General features: G+C 47.0%; 1 protein-coding gene across 1 annotated transcript in view; it reads right to left on the reverse strand.

Moving 5' to 3' along the window:
- Positions 1-14,688, reverse strand: part of LOC140692804 (uncharacterized) — a 218,901-nt gene that overhangs the window by 64,837 nt on the left and 139,376 nt on the right. Inside the window, exon 3 of the transcript XR_012068420.1 lies at positions 5,413-5,497. The gene's annotated coding sequence lies outside the window, so the exon portion shown is untranslated. The remainder of the gene's footprint in view (positions 1-5,412; positions 5,498-14,688) is intronic.

Below are 14,688 nucleotides of genomic sequence, written 5' to 3' on the forward strand. Positions count from 1 at the left end.
CATCACAACTACCTGTGAGGTGTTAAGACATCTTGGAGTGTGGATGGGGCCATTTCTTGGCCCTGGGCCACTCTACTGGTCGACTCTTCCACTGGCTACTACAACTTACAGAGAGGCCAGGACCAGGTTTCCACCCCCATCCCCAGTGATTTAAAAAAAGATTCTGTGCTTAGAAAAGAGCTGTCACAAAGCCCATGCACTTAATTCTGCAGGAAAGTCTAGGGCCATTCCCAAGCCTTGTCAGAATCTACAGATTTAGAATTACCTGTGCAAAGGTTCTAAGCCTTGGCTGCATGCCAGCACCAGCTGGGAGTCTGGGACCTATTCTGAATAATTAGAGCAGAATCTCTGAGCATGGGACAAAGTTTGGGGATTAAGTGGATTCCCAGGCGCCTGTAAAGTATAGCCTGGCTGAGTTGAAACCCTTTCTTTAGAAAGGATACGAAGTCAACCAATTTCCTAGAAATGGGTAGATTAGAAAAAAAAAAGTTATAAAAGGAAAGGAAGAATGTAAGAAGGAGGTGTACCAAGTATAACAAGAAGTGACAGTAAGAAAAGAGAGGAGAATGAAGGAAGTCAAAGAGAATTTTTAAAATACCTTTGTCTTAGGGCATTAGGTACAGGGGGACCACCCTCTTCTCTATGCACCAGGCCAGGTGGGACAGAACTCAGCAGGGCACTTGCCCTATTGAATTGGGTCCACTTTCCTCTTATTAATTTTATATCATGAGCTCCTTGAGGGAAGGAAGTAGGTATGATTCGTCTTTATGCCTCTGATGCCTAGCCTCACACTGGGACAAAGGAGGAGGTAATGAAATGTTTGTAGTGAGTGAAACAATGAACAGGAGTCCCCTGCTCAGGGAAGCCCCTGAGGACATCACTGTTTCAAAAAAGACAATGGAAGTGCTTTGCCAACTGGACAGAACTTCAAAATGGCAGGGTTTTTTTTTTTATGACCCTGAGTTGTTCATTCAAAGATGTTTATTTGGCACTCGCTGTGGGTGCTAGACGCCAAACAAAGTGCTTTCCAGAGAATATAGAGCAGAGGATGCACAGGACGCAGACATATGGAGACAAGGACACTGAGGCTCAGAGAAGGAAAAGCGTGGGACACGTTTCAGAGCTGATGAGACTAGAGCTCAGGTGCAAGTGATGGGCTATAAAGCTGAATCACGGAAGAAGCAAATGCTGCTCCACGTGCTTCTTTTATGGAGCCAGACAAGGTACAACACCCATCAGAAAGATTTCTTCCCAGATGATAACGCTTGTTCAAAATCTGCTCACAGGGCTGACATTCTATTACCCGGGGAATCTGCTCATGATAAACGTTATTCCTGTAATTCTGGATGAGCAAGGCACTGTTAGAGCTATATTTCCCATGCAAACTCTGTCCTCCTTTCACTGTGGTCAACACCCTCTGCACCCCCAGTCCTCCAAAATCAGCAACGTGGGGAGAGGGGAACATCTGTCCTTTTCCTAAGCAGCAGCATCTACAACCCTCAGGTGCTCACAACTCTTAGCTGGACTCCCGAACAATGACGTTTCTGCTCCTAGGCACTCCATCTCTGATTTCCCAAACAACAGGCTTCTATTAGCAATCAAAGCCTTTCCCAAATCTTCCCAGAGCTTCCCAGAGTGCCCTGGAGTTAGGGCCCTGGTTTCAGGCCATGGCTGTAAGTTCGTCCCTGCATCCAGGAGTTTCCCAAGACTACAGGAAAACATCTAAGGAGCAGAGGGATCTAGGCCTGGAGTGATTGGCATTGGCTTTCAATCCTCACTTCCAACTTGCTGAGTTCTTCCTGAACATCAGCTCTTTATGTGAAAGGTATCTGAAGACAGGCGATCACTGGGATATTTTACTGGAAAACCACACCACTATTTCCTGGTCTAAAATGCACAGATTACTGAAAATAGCCCTTGAATACATGGAGATGTTTTCTTCAGTGCACTTAACTGCAGTCTTACCAGATTCAGTGGTTCAGTGCACTTAACTGCAGTCTCACCAGATCCTTGGGGTAAGAGCTGTTTCCCCCATTTTATGGATGGGACACTGAGATGGAGGAGTTACAAGAGGTGGCCAGAGCCCCAGTGGAATGATGGCAGAGCATGTCAAAGATCTTCATGTCCTGGATGTTCCATGGAAGGACCTCATGTCACCTACGGTTCACCTCTGTCACCAGTTCATGGCATATGATGAACATTATGTACCCATGGAGTCCAGTCACACAGCTGGAGTTTCACCAAACAGTGATGGCACCCACAGTGGGTTCAAGGCACGCGGGATCTCCAAGGAGTATACACATCAGAGCAGATACTATGTGGCAGAGCTATACTATGTAGCAGAGCTATACTATATAGCAGAACTTTAATTAAAGTCCCATGAGCATGTCAAAGTGTAGGATCTTGTAGGAGAGTGAGAGCCCACACTCCATCATACTGGGACTGGAGAGGTCTAATGGAGGGAAGCTCAGAAATCCTGGAGGCAAGATTTGAGGGTAGATCAGACTTTAAAAAATTAATAATGAGTATTTAAGAAAACTTGATGTCAAAAAAGTCATTCACAATCCTACTTTCCATTGCATGGAATATCCATTTCAGATTAGTCCATGCTCACCACTATAAAAAAAAAAAAAGGAATATCACCTGCCACCTGATTCTCCAAGGACTAAGTCGTCAGTCACTGCTATCCCTGAGCTACAGTACACTCTGAAAGGAAGTCAGGACCAAGAACAGGATAAGGCACTCTGTGCCTTGAGGAAACAGGCAAACAGGCCCTCAGCTATATTTCAGGAGAAATTTTTATGAACCCAGATCCTGGTGTCTTTTCATACTTAGAAAAAGCACCACAATCATTAGCTGAAATATCTGCCCCTTGTGACTAGCAGATGTGTGCTTGATGGCACATACCCCTTAGCCAAAATCACATACATACTGGCCTCTCCCCCCACCTCTTCAGAGCTGTTCCTCAGAGCTCTCTGAGAGGCTGTCTCCTGCTATCTAGTCCTCAGTTAAGATGCTGCATAAAACTCAATTCACATCTCTTATGTTGTATGTGTGTGTGTTTTCAGTTGACACCTCTGTGGAAGGAAATCAAAACAGAGTCAGAATTGCTAAGAGAGCCCTCCAAAATGGATCCACGAGGTCATCCAGGAAGCGTGATTAATACACGTCTCAACCCAGATGCAATCTGACCTTTTGGCCGCTTGTTGTCCTAACGAAGACATCCAGAAGATCTGCCAGACACTCAAGAAACTTATCAGACTCCTACCCTAACAATTCAGGATTCCTTAGGAACAAGTATTTCCTGACTTGTGTCAGAGTCAATCACAATTCTTCCCAGGCAACATGAACAACCTTGTGGCTTTTTGTCTTTATAAGCCTCTGACTCTCCCCGACCCCCAGCTCCGGAACACTCCCTTGGTTTCACCTAAACCTGTGTCTCCTGAATTGCAGTTCTTAAGATCCCAACAAAGCTGTTTGTTCTTTGCAGCCTTGAGATTGATTAGGGTCGATGCCACTGGGATTCAGACACATTCAGGCACGCCTGGAGGGCTGGGGGTAGGCCACCAGGATCCTACTCCAGTGGGTATCTTGGGGGAGAATCAGGCATGTCACACTGGATAAGTAACAAAGCTGAGGTGTCAGAATAATGAGTCTGTCATAGTATTTGTCCCTTGGACTGAGGCCCAGCCTAGCCTTCCGTGGATATCTATCTATGCAGCAAAGAGCAGTTTCACCAAAATCCCATGTCCATAGTTCTGTAGGGAACACAAAGAGACAGCGGTGCCATGAAGGTTCCCACAGGTGCAGGGCCACTTCAAGGCCCCAAGGATCAGTGTGCCTGGTGCAGGACCTCAGTCCTGGGCAGGAACCTTATGTATGGGCATCGCCCCCCATGAAAGGGGTCTGAGGCTGGGGGTGTTCCATGGCAGAGGTGACTTGTCTGGCATGGGATTCTTTTGTGAAGTCATAGGAAATTTAAGTGCTCCCAGGGATTTCTGGGGCCAGAATCCTACAACAACAGGTGGAGGTGAGAGACAACCAAATGCGCCTTGGTTCTATAAAAAGTCACCACATTTTTAACCCTCAACAGGAGGTTATAAAACTATGTTCATCTTTGCGTATCCTATGCCAGTCCTCGCGCGTTTGCACTTATAACAGCCGTAGTCTGTATTTTTTTATAATTTGCTTTTTCTGAAGTTATCATGGGAGAGAGCTGCCCGTGCACATGAACAATGTGAACTCTCCATCAGTGGTTCTCAGTAGGAGACAATTTTGTCTCCTGGGGAACAGTGGGCAATGTCTAGAGACATTTTTAATTGCCATGACTGGGGAGGTGATGCTATTGAGTAGAGGCCAGAGATGCTGCTAAAATAAACATCCTACAATACACGGGGGAGCCTCTCACCACAAAGAACTGCCTGTCTCAAAGTGTCAGCAGTGCCAAGGCTGAAAAACCCCATTCCCGAGGTGCAGAGACCAGAAAGGACACGATTATTTGAGTAATTGTCAGTAGCCCAATTTGACCTGAATGTAGGATACATGCAGGGAAATCAATAGAGGAAAGTCAAAAAGTTAAGTTAGAAGAAAATCCAGAGAGCCCAGATTTCACTCACTGGGCAGTGGAGAGTAATGGAAGAGTTTCTAGCAACAGAGATGGAGGACCCAAGGGCAGACTCGTGAGGTCTGGCTCGAGTGACTAGTCAATACCGTTTACTGAGACATGGCTCACAGCAGATGCTTTAGGGAGAAGTGTATTCAGGTGTGGACGCGGCAAGTGTTCCCGGGAGCAGAGCATGGGATGGCATAGCTGCAAAGGTAGGGGGTGTGAGCAGGCGTCCCAGAGAGAGCGCCTGCCTGGGAGCTAGCTGTGGGGAGACACACGGAGGGTGCCCAGTGGGTGCTATCGGGAGGAGCTGCATGTACAGAGAGGGACTTGGAGGACATCCAGACCAGGATCCCTCAAGGGCAGAGGGGAAGAGCGGTCAAGGCACTGGGAGAGGAGCTGTCAAACAGTGCCACAGAGGCCAAGGGCGCAGTGAGGCCTAAGGATGGGCTGAGGTAGGTCAAAAGCTGCAAGATGGTAAAGAGGAGAGTGGGAGCGCATCAACGGTGCCCTCCACAGGGGAGCTGGGATCTGAACCTGGGTCTGCTGGCCGCAGGCCTCGGGCTTTTCCCACTGCCTCAGGACCATGTGGATCTGTGGATAGGCCTCTGGTTGGACACAGCCGGGCTGGCGGGAGCTGCACCATCACAGACGCAGAATGATGATTAACAGTTAACAGAGCAGAGTCTGGTGTCACATGGAAACTTTCTTCTTTCTTCCAACATGAGCTGCAGGCCCTCTGGGGGCCACAGCGACTGCTTCTGCAGCAGCGTCTTTACATTGTTCAACAAATAAATACTACTTACCTCCTCCTGCTGAGCCTCGGTGGTGTCTCCTCAGGGGTGCGCCGAGCTGGCGGCCAGGGGGCTGCTGGAGATCCGGTTTCATGAGCTGCAGAAGGCAAAGAAACATCAGGAGTGAGGCTCAGCCTTTCTAGTGATTAGAGAAATGCAACTTAAAACAAGCACAAGACTCTCTCTCTCCCCTGGCATATTGACAGTCAAGAAGAAGCTGGGTGACACGCACACCCTGTGAATAGACAGTAAACAGTGGAGGGCACGATCTTTGGGTGGGGCGAAGATACCAAAAATTTTAAGGCACTAGCCCTTTGCTCTAGCAACTCCACTTTCAGGCATCTGTCCTAAAGAATGTTCATTGCCACCTGTAAAGGTGAAAATGTAGAGAGATACTAAATGTTCATCAGTGGGGCATACCCGTCTTGTTGCTTGTAGCTGTAAAGAAAGAGGCAGGTCTCCGTGTTAATATGGAAGAAAGGGCCAGGATTGATTCTGAAGTGAAAAGAGCAAGGTGAAGCTGTGAGACAACGTGTGTAGTGTGATCATTATTGTTTCTCTGTTAATCCAAATTTGTGTGTCCATAGAAATAGCATTGAGAAGACGCACACCAATCAGTTGATAGTGGTTATTTCTTGAGAGGAGCATGTAGGTAGGGAAGGAAAGGAGAGTGGCACTTTTTACCTTTATGGACTGATGTGCTATTTGTATTTCTACAGCCAGTCTGTGTCCCTTGGGTGACTTAATGCCAAGAAGATGGCATCCCAACTTGCCCTGGACAGAAAAATCCCAGCCTGATCGCCTTCCCCAAGGCTGCCAGCTCAGGGCTAGTAACCATGGCCACCTGAGGATTCATTGTAGGACCTCTCCCGGGCATAGCTATCATTCCCGCTCCCAACCTCTGGCAGCTAAGAGCTGATCGCAGTCACCTGGGCACAGGTAGTCTCGCTTCTCTCACACCCCACCCTCCCCCCAACAGCTGCCAGCCCAGGTGAAGAAGGCACTGCCTGCAGGAGCTGTGTTTCTGGAGGCAGAGCAAGCAAGTAAGAGAGAGAAGTGACACCTGGGGCGTGCCTCTTCCTACAGGAAACAGTATGGAGACAGGGATTCGAGGCCAGGGGCATAGCCACACTCTCTCACCCATTTCTGTTAAGGCTGGCCATCAGCCTCATTCTTTAGGGTCACTCAGCCTGGCCCTGAGACTGTCAAAGCTAGGGGCATTCCAGGCTCTGAGCCTAGAAACTCAGACTCACTGCTCTGGGTTCTCTCCAACAGCTTCAGACTCATCTGGAAAAACACAGCCAACGACCCTTAAGTGCTTACTCTGGATCAGGCACTCTTCTGAGTCCGAGCTACAAAGTGTGGTCTGAGGACCAGCAGCAGCAGCATCGCCCAGGAGCTTGTTAGAATGCAGACTCTCAGGCTCCAGTGACTGGTGCGGCATTAAAGCTGGAGAAGCATGGCCCTCAGTACTTGGATCTGTTAACTCAGTTAATCCTCCAACAACTCCCGGGTCCTGTTATTATTATCCCCATTTTGCATATGAAGGTTAAGTAACTCGTCATAGGTCACTTGGCTAGTGATTTCTGTCTGATTCCACCTGTAGAGCCCACACTACGAGTCATTACAGCACACTGCTGACTGTGTTAAGAGCATGAGGAGAGGCCTCTTTAAATTTCTGTCCAGTCAAATGGCAGAGGGCTTAGGATGCTGGTGGGGCATAAAGTCAACTTCACCGGACTGACCTGAAAAAAAACCCCACATCTTTCATAGTTATGGAAATGTGGAATTGTAGCCAGAGTAGTGGTTGCCAGGGGCAAGAGATGGAGCTGGGTGGAAGTGGAGGGTGGAAGCCACTGTGGAGATGGAACTGTTCCAGAGCTCAGTTATGCCATTGTTAGGACCCTGGTTGTGATATTTTACTATGGTTTGCAAGATGTTATCATTGGGGGAAACTGGGTTAAGTATGCAGAGGCTCTCTCTGAATTATTTCTTACAACTGTGTGTGAATCTCAAAAAGTTTTTAATTGAAAAAAAATGCCTTCTCTATAGCTAAAATTTTCAAGCTTAGGACCTAGCTGAATGAGCCAAAGTTAAATTTTATGCATATGGACCAGAAGTGTGTTCTGATTAAAATATGCACAATTAAAGGCCTGGGGAGTATAAAGAGGCGACCAATATAAGTATAGCTAAATACCAAAACCATTTGTTTCAACACACAATCCTCCTTAGTTCCAGAATCCCAGCTACAGCATACACACACACACACACACACATACACATGAGCATGCCTCCCACAAACACAGCCTGTCTGTGAGTCATTTAGAAGGAAATAATCTCATAAAGCAGTATTGATGGAAAAGAACAAAACATGAGGCCTCTGAAGTGGGGGAAACATTCCCAGCTTGCAGCAGGATGAGAAGAGCCTCTTGGCTCAAGTTGACTTTTAAGAGTGAAGAGCCAAAGCAGAATCCTGCCCTTTACACAATGTCTTAGATTGCAGAAAGAGATACTGCAATTAACAGTCTGCCAAAAAAAGAAAGAAAAAAAAAGGCCAATGGTCAACTCCAAAGCACACACGTGTGTGTGTGTGTGTGTGTGTGTGTGTGTGTGTGTGTGTGTGTGATGTGTGTTGTATATCGCCTACTTCTGATTGAAGCCAATAGTTGGTTCAGTCACTTGAATTAGGCGTTCTTGTGAAAGGCTAAATAGTTCTCAAGTGAAGAGAGGGCTTCCCCGGAGGTTGGTTCATCAGGCTAATGCGTTCCTCCAGCTGGCTGTTGGCTGTGGCAGCCGGCTTACGGCAGAAGCTGGCCGGTAGGTGTTGCGGACACTCTTCCCGAGAGTCCAGACCAGACACACAGTCGGCAGCTCTTCATTCAGAGCACAGTAGGGCCTGCTGGGCTGCAAGATGAGGATGGAGAGAGCCCACCTGGAGACTGAAACCTCTCAGTCACTTTGCACACCACCTGGGATGTGTGTTTCCCATGCTGACCACTGCCAGAAGCCAGCACCTGGACTGTAGCAGACATCCCAGTGCAGAAACCGCATGTGAGGCCCAGGAAGCCACCACATGGCTCTCAGGCTGGGTGGCAACTCGACGGGCCTGTGTGCCCATAGGCACCCAGGGGAGGCACTACTCTGCCATGCAGGGGACTGTGGTGTTTGTGGAATTGCAGCCAGAAGGCCAATGCCAGCCTTTCTTCTATCTGCCCCTTCTCTTTCTATTTATATATCTCCTTTTCCTTCAGATCTCATTGGAGGAGGCTATTTAGCTGCAGAGTGTATTAATCCCATCCCTTTCACTGGAAATATCCAGAAGACTGGTCCATATGCTCCCAATGAGATCTACCACACCCACCATCTAGTCTTAACAGAGGAAACAGACTCCACCCCAATGGCCTGATGCCAGTCCTCCATGAAAACATGCCACCAGCATCAGGCACGGTGCAGCCTCTGTCCTGAGTCACTTGTCCTGACCCAAAGTGCTCCACTTCCCAGTGTGGTTCTAATCCTCCCAGCAGAGGACCTCTCACCTCATCTCCCTGCTTATTCTCTTGTTGCAATCCATTTGACTGTAAACACAGGAGGGCAGGGTTTTCCATCTGGTTTGTTTATTGCACTTCACAGTACGTGGCCCCTGGTTCACATCTGCTCAAGAGCCGAGGCTCAGTCCTGCTTCTCTTGCTTGTGGCTTCACTCTTTAACTATAACTTAACAACCCATTGGCCATTCTGGAGAAATTCTTCTTTCTCCAGAGCCCTAGAATCTCCTCTCTTCTCAGCCTGTGCCCTCCCCATGTTCACCCCAGTTCACAGAGCAGGAACAGACATGCAGCCCAGGGATAAGTCCATATAAACTGAAGTCAGTTGGAAAGCTGCCTCTCTCCAAGGTCAAGTTGCTGAAGACCAAGAAGGGTGACCAGACTGGAGCCCTAAGGCCAGGGGTGGTTGAGTGATCATAGATAAGAAATGCAAGGCTGAGACGTTCTGGAAAGATCTCCAAGGAGAGAAAGGCTAAAACTCAGAGCTACACACCCAGTACCCACAGAGCCCAAGGCTAGGTGGAATAACATCCCAACACCCTTCTTCCCATACACAAAGGACAAAGAAGCGGACTGGTGGTTTTCTTTATCTCACAGCTCATGCCCTGACTATGGTAGCCATGCACCACAAAAATACAAAAGAGTTTGCATTTCATAAACACTTGACTTTTACAAGTCTTAACATTTCTCACAGACAGCCCTGCTCCATTAGCATTCTGAGAAATACCTTTGATTAAACCTGGGTCTCTGCTTGGTCTCTACAATGGAAGAATAAATTGAAAGGAAAATTCATGTATATGGATATTGGCCCCAAATTTAACCGACCCTGATCACCTGCTCATATGATGCAACTTTGCTTAGAACTCAACAGTGATATAAATAACAGGGATGATCAACAAAAGAAAAGTGACTGGTCTCAGCATCATCTTTGCAACCCCCACCCTCTGAAAAGGGCATCCAGCACCAGAATGAGTCCACATACCCACTGAAGAGGGGTTATGCTGGACTATGCTGGAGGGTGCAGTGTGGACACGTGTTTGAGGGACAAGAAAGTTGCTGACCCTGAAATGGAGGGTGTACTACTTTCCCAGAGCTACTGTAACAAAGTGCCACAAACTGGATGTCCTGAAACAACAGAAATGTCTTGTCCCACTGTTCTGGAGGCTAGAAGTCTGAAATCAAGTTGTCAGCAGGACCAAGCTCCCTCTGAAACCTGTAGGGAATCCTCCTTGCCTCTTCCTAGCTTCTGGCGGTTTGCTGGTAATGGCAATCCTAGGTGTTCCTCGGCTTGCAGCTGCGTAACTCCAATCTCTGTCTCGGTCTTTGTCATCACATGGCTTTCTCCTGTGTGTCCCTGTGTCTCTTCTTCTCTTCTCATAACGATGTCATGATTTGGGGTCCACCCAACCCCAGTATAACCTCATCTTAATTTAACTAATTATTACATCTGCAATGACCCAATGTCCAAAATAGATGACATTCTGAGGTAATGGATTTCAATATATCTATTTTGGAGGGGACCCAACACAACTCATAACAGGTTAGTCGTCAGGACTAGAAGAAGATGGTGGCCCAGGGCTTCCATGACTTGCAAGGTTGAATGTGCTAGGAAAATGGTGTGAAGACAGCAGACCTCCCAGAGAAACAGTTTTGTGGGGAGGCAAGACCCAGGACCCAGTGCTCTCAGCCTTAGCAACAAACTGGTGTCCATGCTGGGCACAGAAGTAGCAATGCTGCCCTCCCTGGACCTCATGGACTTGGACAAGGTGGCAGTGTAGGCTGTGGACAAGCACACCTTCCCTGAGGATACTGGCCCATGTGGCCCTGAGAGCTTTCACAGCCCAAGGTAAGGACAGTTAGGACATGAGCCCCAAAGGACCAAGATCACATCCTACAACACCACGCCTGGCCTTGAAGTCAAGATGATTTTGATTTAGAAAAAAATTAATGTAAACATAATTCTTAAACCTAAATAATGTGGTGGTTGCAAATTTATAGACTATAAACACATTCCCTCACCTACAGTCACAATCTTACTACCATGCGCTGCACAAAGAGCAGCCCGCAGGACACAGAAGATGTGAGTCAACGTGGCAAACGGGGTCAAAAATGAGAGAGAGAGGCCAAACGTGGATGTCAGTGGGGAATAACAATGAACCTGAAGAAACTCGTGTTGGTCCAGGTCCCCTCCCCTCTAAATCCTTGCAGAAAAGAATATTAATAAAATAAAACTCCAAATCCAATCCCGGAGCAATAACAGAACACCAGTGCCAAACTTCACAGCCATGGGAAGGCTGTATAGAGCTAAGCAATCTGGGTTCAGCATTTCTCGGCTGAAATTCTTGAAAGCTTGTAATGCTCAGGCCAAAATGCTCTGGAAACCAAGGTCTGTGGAAAATGCAAACTTTATGAATCACACATGTGGCCACAAAGCCCCCTCTGCAGCTCTGAGTGAAAAGATTTGCACAGATATCTGTCCCCACACTGAGGACCACCGGGGCTGAGGCAGAGGCATACCATGGGTCCTGGAGATGACAGAAAACCCACTTAGCCTCATGGGATTTTCTTGGCAAACTCTGAAAAATACAAGTGGGGTTCTGGACTGGAATTAGACATGATAGATAAAGGGGCCACTTCCCTTTGCTTGAGGGGACATGCTTGGAGAAGGAAGACTCACGAGGCGAAATGTATCCTTTTCCAGCTACTTGCCCTCTTTGTTCCTCCCTTCTCCCATCTGTGAGACGGGATGATAATAACATTTGTCTCACGGGGCAGCTGGGAGGGTGATACTAGCTAATATATGTGAAGCACGTTGGAACGGCCAACGTTAAGTCCTCACCTGCAGCAAGCACTCCAGTAAAGCTGAAGTTTCAGAATTTCTCCCCCAAGCTGCATCTCTTCCAGCACTCCTCCTAAATTTTCATTTATACTTTATAGATCTCAGATTCCCTTCCCACTTTGTCTCCCAACAACCTATTCTCAATCTGGAGAGCGTCCCACTCACTGTCATAGGATCTAAGGACAGGAAAAGCCCTCCCCAGTCCCTCAGCTTCCGCCCCTGCCCCCAGGCAGAGCTCTGTTCACACCGACTCCGACAGCTGGTTGTCGTTTCCAGACAGGAAATATTTATCGAGCATACACTCTGGGCCAAGCCCTGTGCTCAGTGCTGCAGGAATACATGCAGGAGCAGGGTAGGCTGGGCTCTTGCAGTCTATGTGGGACAAGTGGAAACTCAGACAGGATTGGATACTGCTGTCTTGAGGCAGAATGTCTTCTTTTCTGGGAAACCTCAGTTTTTGCTCTTATGGCCTTCAACTGATTAGATGGGGCCCACCCACATTATGGAGGGCAATCTCCTTTACATCAACTGATTATAGATGCTAACCACATCTAGATTACAGTCTGATTAAATAACTGGCTTCTGTAGCATAGCCAAGCTGACATAGAAAATTAACCATCACACGTAGATTCATTTGTCTTTATTCTCCCCACTTCACGTCTGGCTTTTCTTCCTGACCACCAGCTCTGTGACCTACAGCAACTTCAGGCCTACCATGAGATGCAGAGAAAACAGATTTCCATTGACTTCACCAGTTTCCACAGTTGCACTAGCTCTGCATTCCTATAATCTTTTATTCCATTTCACTCATAATGGTGGGATTTTGTACCAATGTACTCAATTTATGTGCTCTTGAGTGCCATCCACAGGAAAGTGCCAAACCTCAGAACTTGCTCCAGGGTTACCTGGGAGGATGTCAGGAAGACTGTTCATGTAGAGGCGCCTTGCTGGTAGCATTCCAGGGTGACACTGCCAGAGAAGATGTCAGAAGAAGATCCTGGCCACTAGGCACTTCTGGCTACAGCATGCTTACAGGAACCAGGAGCTCAAGAAGCCAACCTCTGCAGGTAGAGTGCTGGAGAAAGCATACTCTTCAAGAGCGTGGCAAGAGAGAAACATTGGAATCAGGAAGAGGAAATATCTTCCTCCTCTATGTCCTGTCAGGGTTCTCTACTTGATCAGACCTAATATTGTGCCAGCTGGCAAAGAAGAAACATTTACAGAGCCTACCTCCATTCCAACACAGCTGGCCAAGAAGGGCAAGTTTAGAGCTGAGAGCAAGAGATTTGATCTTAGCACAGTCAATGCCTTTGGCTACTCAGTTTCCACATGCACACTTCAGCACACATTTTAACTTCTATGTAACAAAGAAGTAATGCTATATTTCTACCTCATAAGATACAACTATCCTCATTTCAAGTGAAGAATTTCTTATACTATCCCAAAATGAAGAGATCCACTGTCCTAACAGTCATTGCATCTACCACTGTAGCTGTACTAATTACTCCTGGATCCATCACAAACCCACTGAATAACCCATTCTCTAAAGACTAAATTGTACAGTTAACCTCCAGTAACTTGCATAGAAAGAAAAAATGGAAAGGAGAGAGAAGAAATTAGTTAGCAGCTACAAATAAACATATACGTAAAATAAACAAGAGAAAACATGCAAAGCTACTACAGTCTTGTTTTCTATACTTGTTCTTGAGGTCATAATCGATACATATGGCTTCTTCCTCCACTAACCATTCTGTACTTTCCCCGTGCTCAGTTAGGACCTCAGCTGGCTGGGGTTCTTTATCCAGTGGAGTGACTGAAACCTTGATTTCCAAACAGCCTGAGTCCTCCTTCACCCTGCCTGTTTCTTCGGTTGCTGTAGCTTTTGGTTGACACCTACTATGGGACATGGAAGTACTAAGAGGCACCCCAGAGAATCCCTTGGGTTCCAGAGTCTTCCTTTCCTCCAATGTGTAGTTACAACCCAATTACCCTTTGGTAATCAGGATCAATCATTCAGCGAGTAGAGTTAACTCCTTTTTGTTGATTCAGTGGCATAAGAAATCCAAAGTGGCAAGTTCTCATCTTTCAATTTAATGAAATCACAGTTGTAGCTCCTACTTGAAATGTTCCCCACTGGGGGAGTAAAACCTACCAGCCAGCAGAGATCCAGGATACCTGAACAGGAAGCAAGGTTCCTGAGCATGGATTACTTGGCATAATAGTAAGAGAGGCAACTCCCATTTATACCCTTTGATTCCTAGACCTGTGTATTTTGGCTATGGAAAGACAGTACCGTATTATGGTTCTTGATTCAAAGTGTATACTATGTCCTGTAAGACAGAACCCCATTCTTTCAGAATGTTGTCTCACAAAAGGTACTGCAACTGAGTCTTTAGTTAGTCATTGCACCTCCCAATTTGCCCAGTCACTTCTAGTTAATGGGGAACATGGTAAGACCAGTTAGTTCCAGGGGATGGGCACTAGCCAACTGCTGTACTTCTTTGCTGAGAAATGGGTTACTTGACTAGAAGCAATGCTATGAAGAATGCCGTGGTGAATTATGGATAATGGTGCTGTAGATGCACTACATGCAGAGAAAGCAAATCGATACCTAGAAAAATGTGTCTATTCCAGGGATGACAAATATCTGCCTCATTCGTGATAGAAGAGGTCCAATATAATCAGGCAGCTGGCTAATTACTCCAGGGAATGGTGTCATATCAGGGGCTCAGTGTTGGTCTCTGCTCTAGGCAGACTAGGCATCCAACCATAGTATTAACCAGGACAGTCACTGTGTTGAGGAGTTCATGCTAAGCCCTTGTATAGACTCCATCCCTGCCACCATGGCTCCTTTATTCATGGGTCTCTTAAACAAGCACCGGGGTGGCTGGGAAAGAGGCTGACC

Source organism: Vicugna pacos, chromosome 3 (assembly GCF_048564905.1).
Source record: "Vicugna pacos chromosome 3, VicPac4, whole genome shotgun sequence".
Lineage (NCBI taxonomy): Eukaryota > Metazoa > Chordata > Mammalia > Artiodactyla > Camelidae > Vicugna > Vicugna pacos.